This window comes from Scyliorhinus torazame, chromosome 1 (assembly GCF_047496885.1).
Source record: "Scyliorhinus torazame isolate Kashiwa2021f chromosome 1, sScyTor2.1, whole genome shotgun sequence".
Lineage (NCBI taxonomy): Eukaryota > Metazoa > Chordata > Chondrichthyes > Carcharhiniformes > Scyliorhinidae > Scyliorhinus > Scyliorhinus torazame.
The window spans coordinates 373,115,782-373,134,661 of NC_092707.1; the positions used below are offsets into that span (position 1 = coordinate 373,115,782).

An 18,880-nucleotide genomic window follows, 5' to 3' on the forward strand; every position below is an offset into this window, starting at 1 on the left:
GCCCACGCCGCCTGGTTCCGCCGGTAAATACCAGGTTTGATTTACGCCGGCGGGACAGGCAATTTCTGGGAGGGACTTCGGCCCATCCGGGCCGGAGAATCCAGCGGGGGGTCCCGCCAACCGGCGCAGCCCGATTCCCGCCCCCGCCCAATCTCCGGTACCGGAGACTTCGGCGGGGGCGGGATTCACGGCGGCCAACGGCCATTCTCCGACCCGGCGGGGTGTCGGAGAATGACGCCCCTGGTGTCGGCCGATGGAGAATCCCGCTTTTTGATCCAGCTCGTATGTCTTCATGTAAATATTAAAATACTTGGAGAAATACAAACCATTGACATAAAACAAATTGGATTGAGTTTTGAGCTTATTATAAAACATGGAGCAGTGTCCAGTGCCGCCACAGTCTGGGGCGGGGGGAGCCTTTCCGCTGGCCTGAGGGGCTTGAGCGTGTCCTGGGGGGTGGTGAGTGGATTACAGGGGGGGAACTATCTGGCAGTCCGGGTCTGTGCCCGGCCAGCGCCATGTTGTACGGCGAGACCGCTGCAGGTCACCGCCATGCACATACGTTGGGGGACTAGCAGCCGTGCCACGTAAAGCCCTGGCTTTGCCTGCTGATACAGATGCAGAATGGCCAGTTCCGTGGCCACGCATGCGCACGGCGGCGGCTTGCGAGGGCCGTGTCGTACAACATGGCACTGGCTGTGCGCGGACCCAGCCTACCAAAAACTGCAGCCCTGTCAACCACCCTTGCCACCCCCGGACCACCCCCATCAGTCCCCCCGCTAGCAGAAAGGCTCCCTCCCCCCCCACCCCCCGACTGTGGAGGTGCCGGACACAGTCCGCAGCTGCCAGACGAGGTCCCTGAAAAGAGAGAGGACACGCGCCCCACGTCGTCGGGAAGTCGGCCCCTCGGTGGCGGAGCATCGGGGAACGGCCTCAGGTGACATCACCTGAGGCCGTCCCAATGGCATACTCCTAGAGTACGCTGTTTGTGAGGGGGCAGAGCATCGGAAAAACGGTGGTGCCCCCAATTCCGGTGTAAAAATGGATTCTCCGGCCAATCGCCGAAAACGATTTCGGTGTCGGCGATCGGAGAATCCATCCCATTATCTTTCATGGATAAAATTTACCAAAAATACAACTTATGTGTGCTTATGAGGCCTGGTTAGATTTTGACAGGTTTAGAAAGTCAGAGGATACCTCTATAGAAGGCTATGTAATGGAATTCAGCAGACTATACTAGACTGTAAATATTCAGTCTAGAAATCCCTGAATCAGTACTGGTTTTTCAATTGTTGAACTGTGTAAAGTTACAAAAATGGAGAGGCTTCTGGTTTTGACAGGAGTTAAATTTGCAGAAAGACACGCCATTTTAGAACAAATGTCAGAGGCACTAAAGAGGTTCCTGGACAAACATTCCTTCGCAGCAGCATTCAGAACACAAATGGGCCGATCGACAATTAGACAGACGATGGAAGACACGATGTTAACAGAATAGCGAAGTGGCCAAGAAATAGGCCCGAGTGTCGATACAAAAGAAGATTGAGAACTAAAAAATATGGAGGACAGAAACCCCCTTAACAATTATGGCAGGAGAAATTAATTAGGAAGTTTCAACAGAAAATGAACCCCAGATATGCCCAGGCTGTGGTCAATCGGTGTTCTGGGTGTGATTCAAAATTCCAAAATGCAATAAACTGTCCAAAGAGATACAAGAGGGTGTTTGAAACCAAACACGAGACAGAAGACTCTGAAGAAGAATAGGGTGATATTGACCAAAGGGAAGTGGTCTTTGTAACGAGAAGGTTCAGCCCAATGATGAATGTGTTGGTTGCAGAGTCCTTCAATTTTGCCGTAATAGACAGCAAATGTACACCTACAGTATGTAGAAAGGACTGGTTGAAATGTTACCTGGACTCTAAATAACAAAGATTGGAGCAAGGTTAAAGAATTTGGAAGTTCCATGAGTTTCAAATTTGGGGATGATAATACCCTTGAATCACTAAAAAGAGCATTGACTTCTTGTAAAATTGATGGAAGGAATCATTTTATTTGCACAGGTGTTGCATCCAGCAAAATACCTTCACGATTGAGCCGACCATCGATGAAGAAAATACAAATGAACCTTTGCCCATCCGTCTTCCCAAAGTCGGGCAAGGCTTAAACCATATAACGGGCTATAAAGCAAAGCCAAGTAGAATCTCTGGCAACAAAGCACCCCTCCCCAATGAACTCAATGCATTCCATGCTCATTTCAAGCAGGAAGCCAGCAAACCGTTGTCAACTGCCCCAGCAGCCTCAGACACACCCATACCCACCGTCACAGCCTCAGAAATCAGATCGGCCTTCTTGAAAGTGACTGGATTCTCCGCCCCACCACTTTTTAGCCTCAACCCACTGACGGGATTTTCCGTTGCGCCGGCCGGCCAATGGGGTTTCCCATTGTGGGGCAGCCCCATGCCGTCGGGAAACCCCCGGGCGCCGGCAAAACGGAGAATCCCACCGGCGGAGAATCCCGCAGGGTGTCTGAAGAGGGACAGAGTAATTCTGATTAACCGGATGAGGCTATTTATCCCAAAGGACAATTGCCAAAGGTTGGCACTAAAGTGGCATGCTTGCCAAAAGGGGCCAGTAAGTGGAAGGAAAAAACTATCATTGGTAGCACAGGGAAGGTCACCAGAAAATATAAAAATATAAAAACTGGTTGAATAATAAGTTAAAGGGGAGGTGGTTAGGCCCATGGATTGGGAACATGAAGTATAAAAATGGAGAGCACAAAAATGTAGTGTCAGTTGAGATAGTAGATCTGGCAGTGAACAGGCCCATAGAAAGAGATCAAGAACTATTGAAAGAATATCTCATAATAGGAGGGACAGATCAAGCAGCAGCAGTCCAGAATGTGATATAAGGCAGGATAGAGGGCACGGCCTAACAAGGTGAATGCTATAAGGAACAGAAGCCGAATGATCAAAAGGTCTTGGTGGTTTCCAACAAATTAAATGATAAATGAATAAAAGCAGTAAAAAACTGCAACGTTGCGAAGAATTTGGGGTGTACACAGAGGTCCCAGAAAAGGGACAATGAGTTCTATTTCACAGATAGATATGCACGGAAAAGGTGCTTCATGTTGGAACTTATATATTGGTACATTGGCAGCGGTCACACTTGCCCCAGTGGAGGCAGTAGATATGGCATTTTTTGTATCCAGAAGCCTGACTGAAATTTTGAATGGAACATGGTATTCAGGAACAGTACCTGTAGAGTGTCACATAGACAATAAGTCACTTTGGGAGAATATCCACTCTATGAAAAGCATCAAAGAAAATAAACTACAAATTCACACAGCAAGCCAAAAAACAGATGCTAGAGAACAGGGAGATTTACAAGATCAAATCATTTGATAGCATTTACCCATTATCGGACAGTCTGATGAAAAAACGGCTATTAGAAATTGCTGAAGAAGGGTACATTTTCCTAAATGGGAGAGAATGTGAGGGTGGGTAAAAAAAAATAGAGAAAGGGGAAAAGGGTGCATTTGTCAAAAAACTCCAAATATTTGTGTTATGGACATTTAGGTCAACATTCAAGAGGGGAAATCTGTTAGGAAAGAGTTAATATTCCCCAGTGCTTAAGTTAAAATTGGAGCTTTAATTGCTTAATGGACCACACAATTGTTTGATAGACTGCACATCTATATATAAAGGGGATACAGATGCACCCTCGGAGCTTAATATTTGCTCTTTTGCAGTTTTTTTTTTTGGAATCACTCAGAAAATGCTAATGCTTAGAAAAGATTCACATTGGCAATGGAAGGCCGAGTATATGAATAGCAAGCCGCATTGGGTCCTCTTATTATTTATAATAATAATCATTATTAGTGTCACAACTTGGCTTATATTAACACTGCAATGAAGTTACTGCGAAAATCCCCAGTCGCCACAACACAGCTCCCGTTTGCACTGAGGGAGAATTCAGAATGTCCAATTTGCCTTACAAGCACGTCTTTCGGGACACGTGGGAGGAAACCGGAGCACCCGGAGGAACCGCACGCAGACATGGAGAGAATGTGCAGACTCCGCACCGACAGTGACCCAAGCCGGGAATCAAACCCGGGCCCCTGGCGCTACGAAGCAACAGTGCTAATCACTGTGCTACCGTGCCGCCCATTTGCTCAAAGGAACAATCATTGATGAACTTTTGGAAGGGAACGCAGGAAATAGAAGGAGGAGGAAGTCTATTGGCCCTTCCAGCAACCTCTGCCATTCAACTGATTTTCTACCTCAAAACCGTCTTTCCACACTATCCCTATATCCCTTCATATATTTAATGTCTAAAAATCTATCAACTTCTGTTTTGAACGGACTCAATGACTAAAGCTCCACAGTCCTCTGGGGTAGAGAATTCCTTTGGTTCCCAAGTTGGGGGGGGAGGGAGGGTGTAGAAGTCAAGCAGAAATTTGGGTGTTTTATCTGTCGAAACTGAGAGCATTTTGGCCACTTGAAACTTCCCTAATCATCTGCCACATTAATCAGCACAGCCCAGATACTGAAACAATGTCATATTGCTCAGAACATCAAAGAATTCATTTCTCCGTGACACATCGAGAAGCTTCCTCTTTACATGGTTTGATTTATTGCAAAGTGGTGCGAATGGAAAATTAATCCTGATCCTTGATTCTATTTCAACGTCATTAATAGGACACTGTCACCATGAGATATTGTCAGATCACGATGGAGCTGATAATCAGGAAGTGAATCTCATCAAACCGTGTGTGCGTGTGTGTCTGTGAACTGTAGCCTACACTTTTTGCTTACTCACTTCCATAACTGAAACGCTTTTTTAAAAGGATGAAGCTCTCACCCTGACTGAGTCTGTCCCCCTCAATTCTGATATTATTTACAAAATTCTTTGTCATCACTATCTGAGAGGCGAGTTACCCAGCCCCCCCCATAGGGAGGTGGGACAGCCTGGGGCCAAAGGCAATCTGCACTAGTCCCCAGGGTCTGACGTCATGGGAGAAACAGGTCACTTGCATCGAGACAGGAAGTGAAATTGTTTGCGATCTTTAAATTGTACTGTTTGTAAGTGGGGCCTGTGCATGGCCACACGCAGAGTGCACGGCACAGGCCCATCCTTCTCTTTCCAGCAACAAATTCTCCTCTGAGCCTAACAGGCAGTTCCTGCACCCTGTGTTCCTGCATTGTAAAAGATAGGAAGCGTGAGAGAGGCATATTTACCATTGCCATTTTCTCCTACATCAGTGAGAAACCTCATTTGATGCTTATTTGCTGATCGCAATGATGCATTAACCATGCTAATGAAATCCTTCCACTTTCCCCACCCACTTTCCCCCACCCCAGCCATTGTAAGGTATCCTGTCCATCACATATCGGGATATATACAGGCGAGATATTTCAGCATAAGAATCCTTTTCAAATTATATATAATTTATGACGGAACGTATTATCAACAGTGCCTATTAAAACTGATGAAATATTTTGCCTAACCAAAGATCGTGTCCATCCCCCCATGGCAACGCTGCAATGTTTTATCCTAAGAAAACTGTCTCCTTTCTCTTGTCTATGATGGCAGTGAGAGCTGCATGTTTTCTCATACCGGATCCTCAGGCTTTCCATAGTTAAAAGAAAATTACTGCAGGTGCTGGAATCCGAAACAAAAACAGAGAAAATGCTGGGCAATCTCAGCAGGTCTGACAGCATCTGTGGAGAGAGGACGGAACTAATGTTTTGAATCTGGATGACACTTTGTCAAAAGCTTTGAACGATGGGTCATCCAGACTCGAAACGTTAGCTCATTTCTCTGTCCACAGATGCTATCAGACCTGTTGAGATAATAGAATCATTACAGTGCAGAAGGAGACCATTTGGCCCATCGAGTCTGCACCAACCCTCCAAAAGAGCACCCTACTCAGGTCCAATCCCCCGTGTCATGTGAGAGTACCTTTAAGAAATGGGTGTTTATAAATGGGTGTGTATATAAATATCTGTAGGGAGAATACCTTTAAGAAATGGTGTTTACTACTGCAGTGATGTCAGAGAGTGGGTGGAGCTGGGCTGTCTATCAGCTTTTTACTTTCATTTTTGAGCAGGCTGCAGGGTGTGTTCTAGTTTAGTTTTCAGAGCTGGATAGCTGCAGTCACAGCCAGAAGGTGTATGAATCTCTCTCTGTAATCTAAAGACTGTAAATCGATCCTGGTGATTTAAAACTAATAACAGTAGTGACGTTAACCTGATGTGCTTCTGGTAAAAGGTGTTTTAAGTCGTATGGATGTTAAAAGGAAAGCTTAAAGGATTACTTAATGTTGTATTCTTTGGGGGTTGTATGTGAATTAATGATTGCTAAGATGTTCACTATGTTTTAAAAAGGTTAACTTGAGTTCATAGAATAAACATTGTTTTGCTATTAAAAAACATTTCCATTTCTGCTGTAGCACACCAGTAGAGTGGGCCGTGTGCTCCCCATACCTCCATCTATTAAAAGTTGTGGGTCAGGTGAACTCCATGATACACTTTGGGGTTCTCTAATCCCTGGCCCATAACACCCGGTCTATCCTCGTAACCCAACTTAATCTTTGGATACCTAGGAGCAATTTATCATGACCAATCTACCTAACGTACTAGGGTGGCATAGTGGTTAGCACTACTGCCTTAATGCCAGGGACCCAGATTCAATTCTGGCCTTGAGAGACTGTATGGAGTTTGCATGTTCTCGCCCTGTCTGTGTGGGTTTCCTCGGGGTGTTCCAGTTTCCTCCCAGTCCAAAGATGTGCAAGTTAGGTAGATAGGCCATGCTAAATTGCCCCTTAGTGTCCAAAAGGTTAGGTGGGGTTACGGTAATAGGACAGTGGAGTGGGCATGGGTAGGGTGCTCTTTTCGGAGGGTCGGTACGGTCTCAATGGGCCGAATAGCCTCCCTCTGCAGTGTAGTTACTCTATGATTATGTGAAAAGATTGTCCAGCCTTTTCTGTTTTTGCCTCAGGTTTTCCACCCCTCACATTTCCTCAACTCCTCACACTTATTGGATTTCTTTCATGTCTTTTCTATTTGCTTGACGATTGCAGCTTTCCTCTGGTGATTGCGCAAATCGTCCCGATTTAATCATAGGCCTGCTCGGAATTTTTTTTTTCTGCCTTTCATCGCTGATTCACCTGCTCAACGTTTCCACTTATTGCCTCAAAGCGTCAGCATTTTGAGCCGACTTTACGGGACAGAGAGCCTCGATGCTGATGACAAGATGCCAGCAACCACCATCCCCTCTGGTTGGAAGGACACTTGTGGCAGTGAACAGGGCTGCCACTAGAGGTCACATGCAAGAGAAGAGGGATATTGGACGGGATTCTCCGTGATTCGGCGCGATGGCCCGACGCCGGTGCCAAAAACGGCGCGAAACACTCCGGCGTCGCACGGAACGTCGCAGATTCTCCGGCCGGGAACGCCATTCGTGATGGCGTCACCAGTCACGGATGCGCGTGGCGTTGCAGCACAAAAGACGCGCGCCCCCCCCGGAGACCCGGCAAAATGGCCGCCCGACGCGCAGCGCCGAGGTTCCAGGAGTGGGACATCGAGGCGCTCCTGGACGCAGTGGAGCAGAGGAGGCAGGCCCTTTACCCCGGACATGGCCGCAGGGTCGCACCACGCCTCAGCCGGCGCTTGTGGAGGGAGGTGGCAGAGGCCGTCAGTGCCATGGCCGTAACAGCAAGGACAGGCGTCCAGTGTCACAAGAAGATCAATGACCTAGCCAGGGCAGCCAGAGTACCCCCCACCCCCGATGGGCGGCACAGCCCTAGGTGCAACCAACATGGCTGCACCCATCCATGCAGGCTGCAGTGGCAGGATGTGTTGTGAACCTCTGCCAACGTACACACAACCGCTGGTCCGCATGTATATGTCTGCCTCACACTGTTGCCCTTTATCCCTGCCACCCTCCCGCCCCCCACAGGAGAAGCGCGCTCACAACAACCGGGGGCGTGAGAGGAGCGGAGGGGGTCCACCCGAACTGCGACCACTCACCATTCATGAAGAGAGGGCCCTGGACCTTGCAGGCGGATCAGAGGACCGGGAGGTTGCGGATGCAGAGGTCGGGGGCGCACCACCAAGTGAGACCCCCCCCGCCATTGCCTGCCCCCCATACCCCATATCCCTCCCAACCCCATCTGCGTGTCGAACCATGCATGCTGTATTGTGTATTGCAGGACCAAACGTCGACCCACCCGTCCCGGAACACCACGACACCTCGGACTCTCCCTCTCTTTCCCCCCCACACACCTCGGACTCTCCTTCTCCCTCCCCCCAATCCCCACCCCACCCCATCCCACCCCACCCCACATCTGTCCCAGGTGCATCTGGTGGGCAACAGGCAGGACAGGCTGGCAGCTCACCATCCCAGTCGCCCGGGCCGCCCCTGGAAACGGCCGCCAAAGGGGTCCCAAGTCACAGGGTAGGAATCACAGGAGTCCACCTCCAGTTCTGCTGCTCCATCTGGGGAACCACCTAGACGCAGGTCATAGGGCCCGTAAAGCCAAGACAATAAGACACTGAGTAAGTTGGCACGGGTGCAGGGCACAGATTAGATATAGGGGCTCGGGCACGTGTATGAATTGTTTGTTATTAAAATCACTTTCACACCTACAGAAGCTGCCTTTGTGCTCTGTCTGATGCGTGCGGGGGTGTGGTGTGAGGTGAGCGCCAGTGTGTGTGTGTGTGTGTGAGGAGTGACAGAACGTCAGCCTCAGGTGAGTGTGCTCTACCCGTGTCGCCCTCACCATCCCCCCCAGGAAGACGAGAGTGGTACTGTGGCCATGGGTCAGACATTGTTCAACGATGTAGAGCCCGGAGCTCATCGCAGAGCGGGTGGTCATCATCCTCCATGGCCTGCAATAGACATGCTTCCACCGGCGACCGAGAGAGACCGGCCCGTTGTGCCACAGGTGGATGTGTGCATGCGGGTGGGGTGAGGGTGGTTTGGTGTTGGGTGGGTGGGGTGAGTGTGGTAGGCTGGTGCTGTAATGTGCTGTCTGTGCCCATACCCCAGTCAGTGAACCGGGCGGCTATCAGCCTGTCCTGTGCTCGCTGGCCCAGCCGGTAACGGTGGGCAGCCTCTCGTCCACGAGTGGTCTATGTTTGCCAAGTCATCCCATTTCAAACATATCACTTCCAGCCCACACTATCCGCAGTCCAATGGGAAGGTTGAAAAAGGGGTGCGCATTGTGAAACAACTCATCTGCAAGGCCGCGGATTCTGCTTCTGACATCTACCTTGCGCTGCTTGCGTACAGGGTGACCTCACTGTCCACTGGCATGTCGCCGGCTCAACTCCTGATGTGCAGCCTGTGTTACCCCAGAGTACATAACACGACAGTGGGGTGAAAGATTGCGCCAATACAAATGAGTCCTGTACATTGCCTGGGTACCGAGCGCAGACGTGCAGGATCCTCATGCGGTGATCACAGGCCACCTGCATGTTCATGGAGTAGATCCCCTTCCTATTCGTGAACACGGCCCTTTTATCCGCAGGAGGCCGCACGGTGACGTGCATCCCATCGATCGCCCCCTGGACCATGGGCATCCTGGCCACGGCAGCTTGGGCGGCTGTCACTGTGGTGAATGTATAATTACTGATAATTCACCAGTGCACTGTGTTAGGTTATTAACCCTGTGGGCCAATGTGTGGCTTCACCCACAGGGGATATGTTGGGGCATGTACGGGCTCCGCCCATGGCTCCACCCTCTTTACAGGAAGTATAAGAGCTGCTGACCTGCGGGGCAGCGTCCAGTGTTGTACTGGTCACAGGCAGGCTCAGTTCTAAGCTGATTAAAACCACGGTTTACTTCTCCACGTGTCTTCGAGTGAATTGATGGTCGCATCAATTTAATCAGCTTAAAATACTATTATGGAATCAGCCCTCAAACTTGACAGACTGGAACTCTATCCACAGGCCGCGGAGGCTAAATCAATTTTTTCACATTGGCTACGATGCTTCAAGGCCTAACTCGCCGCGTCGTCTACGCCATCAGTCACTGAATAACAGAAGCTGAGCCTCCTCCACGCACGGGTGAGTCATCACATTTCTGTCCAGCTCGACGAAGCCGCTTCCTATACAGAGGCCCTCGCTCTACTCGAACGCCTCTATGTGCGGCCTGTGAATGAGGTTAACGCGCGACATGTCGTCACCACTCGCCGCCAGCGCCCCGGGGAGTCGCTAGATGATTACCTACGCGACCTCAAAGCCCCCCGCGCAACTGTAACTACCAGGCCGTTACGGCCACTCAGCACATGGAGCTCGCCATGCGAGACTTTTACGTGGCGGGGGTCCGATCGAACTATGAGAGACAGCGCCAGCTCGAAAAAGGGGCCTAGGACCTGGACGACACGGGAAAACTGGCTACCTCTCTGGAGGCCGCTTTTCAGAGCCTTACCGCATTCCCGGCCGATCATGCGACCCCCCTCGTGGGCCCTCGACCCGAGAGACTACCCCAGGCCTGTGCCGCGTGGCCGCCCGAGCATCATGAGGGTCTACCCGGCTACTTTTGCGGCCAGTCCCAACACCCCCGACTGCACGGCCCGGCCCGCAACGCGAACTGCAGCAGCTGCGGGCAAAATGGACACTTCGCCAAGGTCTGCCTGCCAAGCTCTAAGAACTCGAACTCTCAGACCCGATCCACAGACTCACAGGCCCGCAGACCCCGCAAGGTGGCAGCGTGTCTGCCGACTCCGCCTCCGCATAACATGTGCGACTCATGGGGGCCGCCGTCTTGGCCATCCTCCCCCACGCAGCCGGCCACGTGCGGTCCATGGGGGGCGCCATCAGGACGCCATCTTCCTCACCGCATTTCTGTCCAGCTCGACGAAGCCGCTTCCTATACAGAGGCCCTTGCTTTACTCGAACGCCCACGCTCGACCAATGGGGGCAGCCATCTGCTACCCCGCTCGGCGCGTACGACCTACACGGACAGCCATCGGGGGGGTCCGCCCCAGCACCTCCGATCATGCCGCCGGCTACCCACACCTCAGCGCGGTCACCCTGGATCAGTCGCAACCTAAGCACCTCCAGAGCTCCATGATGGCCGTCCGGGTTAACGGGTACGAGACACCTTGCCTTTTCGACTCCGGGAGCTTCATTGACCCGGACACGGTAAGATGCTGCTCGCTCCCAATATTCCCGATGCAACAACCCGTATCCCTCGTCTCTGGGTCGCACTCGGTGCAAATCCAAGGGTGCACTACTGCAGCCCTAGCGATACAGGGCGCCAAGTATGCTCATTTTCAAGTATATGTACTCCCAGACCTCTGCGCTGCTCTCCTTTTGGGGCTCGACTTCCAGTGCAACCTCAGGAGCCTAGTTCGGGGCCCCTGCCCCCGCTCACCATACACAGTCTCGCGACCGTAAAAATCGCACCCCCCCCCCTCCTCTCTTCGCAAACTCACCGCCAATTGCAAGTCTGTAGCCACCAGAAACAGGCAGTATAGCATGCAGGACAGGACGTTCATTAGGTCCGAGGTCCAGCATCTCTTGCGGGAGGGGGGTCATCGAGACCAGCAATAGCCCCTGGAGAGTTCAGGTGGTGGTCGTCAAGACCAGGGAAAAGTTCCGGATGGTGGTTGATTACAGCCACACCATTAACCGGTTTACGCAACTCGATGCGTACCCCCTTCTCCAGATTGCAGACATGGTAAATCAGATCGCGCACTACCGCGTGTTCTCCACTGTGGATCTGAAGTCTGCATACCACCAGCTCCCAATCCGCCCGGAGGGCCGCCACTACATGGCGTTTGAGGCAGAAGGCCACCTTTTCCATTTCCTCCGGGTCCCCTTTGGCGTCACGAACGGGGTTTTGGTGTTCCAACGAGCGATGGACCGAATGGTGGACCATTACGGGCTGCGGGCCACGATTCCGTACTTGGACAAAGTCACCATCTGCGGCCATGATCAGCAAGACCACGACGCCAACCTCCACCGATTTCTCCAAACCGCCCAAAAACTCAACCTCACCTGCAACAAGGAGAAATGCATTTTCCGCACAACCAGGCTAGCCATCCTCGGCTACGTCGTGGAAAACGGGGTCCTAGGGCCCGACCTGGATTGTATGCGCCCCCTCCTACAACTCCCTCTCCCTCACTGTCCCAATGCCCTGAAGAGGTGCCTTGGATTTTTCTCCTATTACGCCCAGTGGGTCCCCCAGTATGCGGACAAAGCCCACCCACTATTTAAGGCCACCCTCTTTCCACTGGCAGCCGAGGCCCGCCAGGCCTTCAACTGCCTCAAGGCATGCATCAAGGCAGACACCGCCAAAGCTTCGATGCACGCGGTGGACGAGTCCGTCCCCTTCCAGGTGGAGAGCGATGCCTCAGAGGTCGCTCTCGCCGCCACCCTCAACCAAGCAGGCAGACCGGTTGCGTTTTTTTCACGCACCCTCACCACCTCCGAAATTCGACACTCCTCGGTCGAAAAAAGAAGCCCAAGCCATCGTGGAAGCTGTGCGGCACTGGAGGCACTACCTCGCTGGTAGGCGGTTTACCCTCGTCACCGACCAACGATCGGTTGCCTTCATGTTTGACAATACGCAGCGCAACGGGGCTAGATCAAGAATGATAAGATCTTGAAGTGGAGAATCGAACTCTCCACCTATAACTAGGATATAGTATATCATCCTGGAAAGCTCAACGAGCCCCCAGATGCCCTGTCCCACGGCACATGCGCCAGCGCGCAAGATGACCGACTATGGACTATCCACGATGACCTCTTGCCACCCGGAGGTCACCCGGCTCGCCCATTCAATCAAGGCCCGCAACCTGCCCTACTCCACAGAGGAGGTCAGAGCTATAACCAACATTCATGGTGGGGCAGGAATTCTGCCTGGCGTGTTGACCTCTTGGTCAGCCTAGTCCATTTTCCTGGAGCCTGTCCATCACAAGAGGGTGGATGCTTGCCTCTGAAGAGGTGGACAACACTAATGCCTATTGGACAGTTGCTTCCACACCAGAAGAGGCTCATCAATCAAACAAAAAGTCACAATTGTTATGGCGCAGAAGAATTCCATTTGGTCCATTGTATCTGCACTGGCTTGCGGAATGAATAACTCACCAAGTGCCATTCCCCATAACCCTGCACATTCTTCCTTTTCAGATCACAGTCTATTTCCCTTTCGAACGCTTCATTTGAACCTGCCTCCACCACACTCTCCATTTATGTTATATCGTTTCTCCATGTTCTTCCTACCAAAATGAATCACTTCACATTTTTCTGCATTGACTGTCATCTGCCACCTGTCTGCCCATTCCACTAACTTGTCTATGCCCCTTTGAAGTTCAACACTCTCATCCTCACAGTTCAAAATGATTCCATGATTTGTATCATCCGAAAACTTTGAAACTGTGCCCTGTACACCAAGGTCTAGGTCATTAATATGTATATATTAACACTGATCCCTAGGGAATCCACTACAAACCGTCCTCCAGCCCAAAACACATCCATGAATTGTGCTGTTTCCTGTCACTCCGTGAATTTCAGATCCATAAAGGAGCTGAAGGTTTGTTTCCTTTGGCCTTGGATGAAGCCTAAATGAGGTTGCTGTTCAGGCCACTATGAAGCCTTTCCCATCCTTTGAAAGACTTACTGTAGACCTATTGTCACCATTTTCCTGGTGCAGAGAATGGGGCAAGGAGGCAATTGGACTGGCACAAGCATTTGCATGTGATAGATTGGGAAGAGGAAGCTGGCAGAGGTGTCAGGAAGGTGGAGGAGGTAATTTCAAAGGGCTTAAACTTGGCAACAGGCCTTAATGCTCAAGTATGCCTTTGTTCTCATCGCTGTCCAACCCCATTGCAGGCAGCACAGTAGAGGAAAAAAAATCAATTCTTTCTCTTCTGATCGTTGCCAATTAAATGAACATTTGCAACCGTTAAACATTTATGAATGTATTGGTCCATAACTTTGAGAATATATTAAACTGCGGTGAGGAGGGGATGGACGACAGGAGGTGGAAATTGAAAAGAAGAGAATTGAGATGCAATGAGTTGGCATTGGGTTTAAAATCAAGCCCAAAATAAAAGAGTTAAAGTTTCCTCACCTGAGAGAGTCATAAACTGATTACCTTAAGTGCTGTTAAACTGGAGACCATTGGTTGTTAAAAGTGGAAAGGTATACGGGGAGGCAGGATTTTTCCACGGAATTGTCAAGTTATGACAGATCAGCTCTGGAGTTCCACACAGTTGGCCAATCCAGGATTTCTTCAGTGAGAAATATATTATGAATATAAATGGGTTTGAAGGGTAACTGTTAAACCCGACAAGATGTAAAAATAATATTTTCAATGGAGTCATTACGAATAACTACCTCTCTCACCTGTTGTCTACATTAAGGGCAAACGGTTATGGTTAATTCATGGCAGCTCAGAGAAAGCAATGCCCCCTCCATTTTGAATTCACACAACATGGATACTTGGTAAATTTCTGCCTTTCCTTTAACAATTGCCTCCACCACAGAAAGATATTCCTATATTTGGGCTCAGTTACTTTATGGGATCCTTAAATATGTTTTCCAAGATTATGTTGCCATTCCGGGTAGTATAATTTAACCGGTAGCTTTGTACTTGTGCAGAATATTCCTGATAAGAATGTTGTGTAACACTGCACAGAGTCATAAACTCTGAATGATAAGGTCATTCCCATAAAAATTACAATGTCATTGGACAATATTAAACAAAACAATATATTTTACTTATTTGCAAGAGGAATAAGTATGTAGAAAACAATTGCGACCCAACAGTGAGTGACCAGATTGATATAGCTGAGAGGGTTCAGACTACATCATAAAGAGAGAGACACTTGGCCATTTACAATTGTGAGCTCGACTGTGCTAAAGAATGACGGTAACAGCACATTTTCGCGTGTTTTATTTTTTAATTTGATACATGTCATTTTGTTAGAAGCTTGCAGTCCCCTGCTCAAAATATTTGTGTGGGCTGTTACGGAGGTAGAATTCCAGAGGTACGAAGTGCTGTGCAGCACATCATATGTCCAGTCGTGTTCGGTGAACACAGGCAGCTAGCTGGTCACGTCAGGCTAGTTGACAGCGGGTGCCTCACAGTCGAGCCTGCACATGTCGTTGAAGACATTTCGCACACACTGAAGGGTCATCTTCCCCCCCCCCCCCCCCCATATCATCCCTCGAAGAACAGAGCCACTTGTTGCAGTCAAATTGAGATTGGTCAGGTCAGAGCAGAGCTCGAAATCGAGATTCCCCCTGGTCCCTGTGGGCACACCACACAGAGCATCTCCCTCATAATCCCGGAGGAGGATGCTTTGGGGTTTTGGTTTGATGGAGGACAGCCGATGAGCAGACAATTTGTCCTTGATGCACGATGACGTTCCCGGAAAGGTATCAATTACTCTGAATCAGTACCTCGGAAGCATCACTATCTATTATTTCACGTCAACTTTAATAATCCAGGGACTATCAGATGTCACCCCTCTAAAGCCTGACACTGCATTGCAGACACCCAAAGAGATGTTAACTGTCTTGTCAGCAGATCACCCCCCCCCCCATATCTAATTCTCATCACACCTTATTTAAAACAAAAAATAATTCATGCAAAACAATCCATGATTTTTAGAACCATTCGACACGTGTTGCTGATTGTTTCTTCAGCATCAACCTACCTGCGTGAAAAAGTACGAGTTGACAAATGTTTAAATTCAGTTTGCGCTTTGCAAACCGCGGGGATGGTTGGTTGCCGAGTACGACTATTACTAAAATGGTCAATCCGTGCAGACACTCCAACTTTTTAAGCAAAGAAGAAAGCCTGACAAAGACGAGCTGCGGACGTCCACAAGTCGTGTCAACTCCGACCGCTCAGTTCAAAGAAACCACTTTGGACGTCGCCTGCCCCAGCAATTTTGAAGCAGCCTGTCCCGTTTTCCTCAGAATCTCTCAACCAGTTTGCTTTCTTGTCAGGTGCGGATTGTTCAGTCGGGAAAAACGCCAACCAGTCGGGGAGGAAGGCAGCCGCTGGGAACAGGACGAAGCGCTTTCCTTTGCTGCTTTTAGTTGGTGCGAGTGGCGAAGTCAAGTGCAGAGAGCGGGAGATCCTGTCAGGCTGTCAACAGCCACACACGGGCGCACTGCCTGGGTGGTTGCAAGCAGTAATTAATGAGTTGGTATTCACGCAGCTTTTTATCCCGGGGGTGGTGAGAATTTTACCACCCTTTTCTCGTGGGCAGTTTTAACATGACTGACAACTTTCCACACTCACTCTCTGAAACTCAGCATTAGCATTCCTCCACCACCAGCCAGGCTGTGCAATTAATTCCCTTCAGCGGTAACTGGGTCTCAGCTTTAATTGTCTGAGGAGCGGGTGTTTTTAGGTTTTTTAAAAGTCAAAAAGGGTGCCCCATATGAAGACCCCACAGTTGTTCTGAACTCAAAATTATGCGTCCCTTTCCTTCACTTATATCGAAAAAGTGTGCAAATGTCAGGAGACCGGAATGACATTAACCTCAATGGAAAAGCTCACCCGCTGAAGGGTGCCCATTGCTCTGCCCACCCCTCCAATGTGGGGGGGGGGGGGGGGGGGGGTGCTTGAGATGACCTGGAGCCCTCCACTGGATCCTGCACAGTACAGCTACCTCAACTCCTCAAAGCTGGATCGTTTAAATATATATATATATATATAGCCTTGCCCTCAAAACACTGCAAAAATCTCCAAAATGCAAATCCCAAATTATCTTTGACGATCGAAGAAAAGGAGGGGAAATAGGAAATAGCTCTGCCGCGTTTGACAGCTGCAGCAAGGTTTGATGCGGTGACAGCAAAACTTCAGTAAAGTCCAGCGTTCCAGGGGCGGTGCAGCGTGCACAGGCTGCGGGGAGGAGAGCCTTGTTTGGGTGCCAAAGATTCTCAAAACTTCAGCTGTCTCTCACCCCAGATGACAGGAATGCAGCACATCTTTGCAAACAATATCGGCATCGCGTTACAATTCGAATAGCCTTTTGTGCGACTGTTCCGCACACGGCTACAAATAACAAGCTGAAAGAAGCGCCTTCTTACCTTTCCCCCTCATCCGCACTTGCGAATTGGATGCGAGGTGTGTGACTTCGCTGGCCCATTGTGTCCATTAATCCACCAGTAGCCGGGCCAGTTCTAACGAGCCCCCTCTCATTGTGGTGCCTCCTCTGTTATTTCCCCGTGTTAAGCACTCTTCTCCACTACAGGCTGCTTTTGGCTTCGAACCCCTGGTTAACTGACGAGTTCTGGAATGCCTTCAGGCACTTGTGGACTGCCGCCGCCCATGTGCTGGGCTGATTTGTTGCTCTGCTCGTGATGTCATGGCTGGCACACCTCCTTGATCTATATGCACACTGTGAGTTGAAGGAGAGATGAAGAATGTCGATGTACGAAGCAGCCAGCTGTGCTGCTCTGCTAAGGTCACAGATTTGCTCACCTCTCGTGGACAAAGGTCATTTTCAACTCCTGTCAGCTTTTAAAATTCACTGCGGCAGCAGATAACACACATACACATATGCAATTGACCCTGCCTCTCAGAGTCTGCCTGCTTTTCCCAATCGGGCACAGTTTAAAATAATAACTACTATTTGTCAGCGTAGCTACAGATGTGAGTTAAAACAAACTTATGTTAAAGTCGCTCAGTATAGAACCATCATAGAATCCCTACAGTGCAGAACGAGGCTATTCGGCCCATCGAACCTGCACCGCCCCCTGGAAGAGCACCCTATTTAACCGCACGCCTCCATCCTAACCCCATAATCCCAACTAACCTTTTAGACACTGAGGGGCAATGTAGCATAGCCAATCCACCTAACCTGCACTTCTTTGGACTGTGGGAGGAAACCGGTTTGCAATAGGTTTGCAATCCATAAGGAGTAAACATTGCAAGTCGGAAAAAGTAAAAGTTTACCATCTTGCCACAACCCAAATGTAACATAGGAGACTTTTGCATCATTCTGCTTGGTATTGCCAAATATTGCTTTCCAATTATATGAAAGGCTCCAACAGAACCGCTTTATATTCAAGCAATAATTGATGAGGAGATATGTAATCATTCTTTTTAAGCAGTGAGGATAAACCTGTCACTGGCTTTGGTTTAGAAAAGTGACTGTTACGTCTTTGAGGCTCATCCTTTTCAATTAGCCCTCGTTTTCCATTCACTAATTTGTTACAAATGGGGGGGGGGGGGGGGGGGGGATCAATTGCCATTTTAAAATGTAACCTCTTCCAAACCTCTCAACAGTTTTCCAACTTCCAAATACAGTCGTTCATGTGAACAGAATCTTAATGCAGCGATACGAGGAGGTCACATTAACATTCTAAAAACAACCCTCCAAGTGAGCATACGTCTTAATGGTTAGCCACAATCGCCAATCACAGCCTTAGTAGCGATTCCTCCGTAACCTCATTTGTAAGTAATTCAGCAGAGTACTTATTAACCCTTGGAGATCATTTGCATTAATTAAAAAAAATATTTTATAAGTGAAGAAGATTTGCGATCCCATTGTGTATTCTATGGAAATGACAATCCACAGTCAAGAAGCTTCATCAGGTTCTAAATGTCAACAGTACTCTCGGGCTGAATTACAGCTTGAAACTAATTGATGGCTAATTGTGATCGTTTAACCAGAATACTACTGTATTTTCCTTCCTCTCGAGAATGTGGCAACTAGTCCTGGCGCGCCAGCCCGACGGCACCCTTTTGTGCAAGTGATCATCTTCCAAGCCCAGGCCAGTGGGTGCCCCCAGGGCATTTGCTGCCACGCTGCAACCGAGTTGGATCATGTCCTCGTCTGTCATCCAGCAGAGAGCGGCACCGGTAAATCAGACCCGCTACTTCCTTCCCCGGTCTAAAGTCACA

The 18,880-nt window shown here is 49.5% G+C and overlaps 1 protein-coding gene across 5 annotated transcripts in view; it reads right to left on the reverse strand.

Moving 5' to 3' along the window:
* Positions 1-17,267, reverse strand: part of LOC140426609 (muscarinic acetylcholine receptor M3-like) — a 383,533-nt gene extending 366,266 nt beyond the window's left edge. For 4 of the 5 annotated variants that reach the window (XM_072511633.1, XM_072511623.1, XM_072511607.1 and 1 more), the window contains exon 1: positions 17,062-17,267. The gene's annotated coding sequence lies outside the window, so the exon portion shown is untranslated. Of the gene's footprint in view, positions 1-15,674; positions 16,009-17,061 lie in introns of those variants that run through there. The other variant, XM_072511617.1, reaches the window with a different exon arrangement.
* Positions 17,268-18,880: the final 1,613 nt, after the last annotated feature.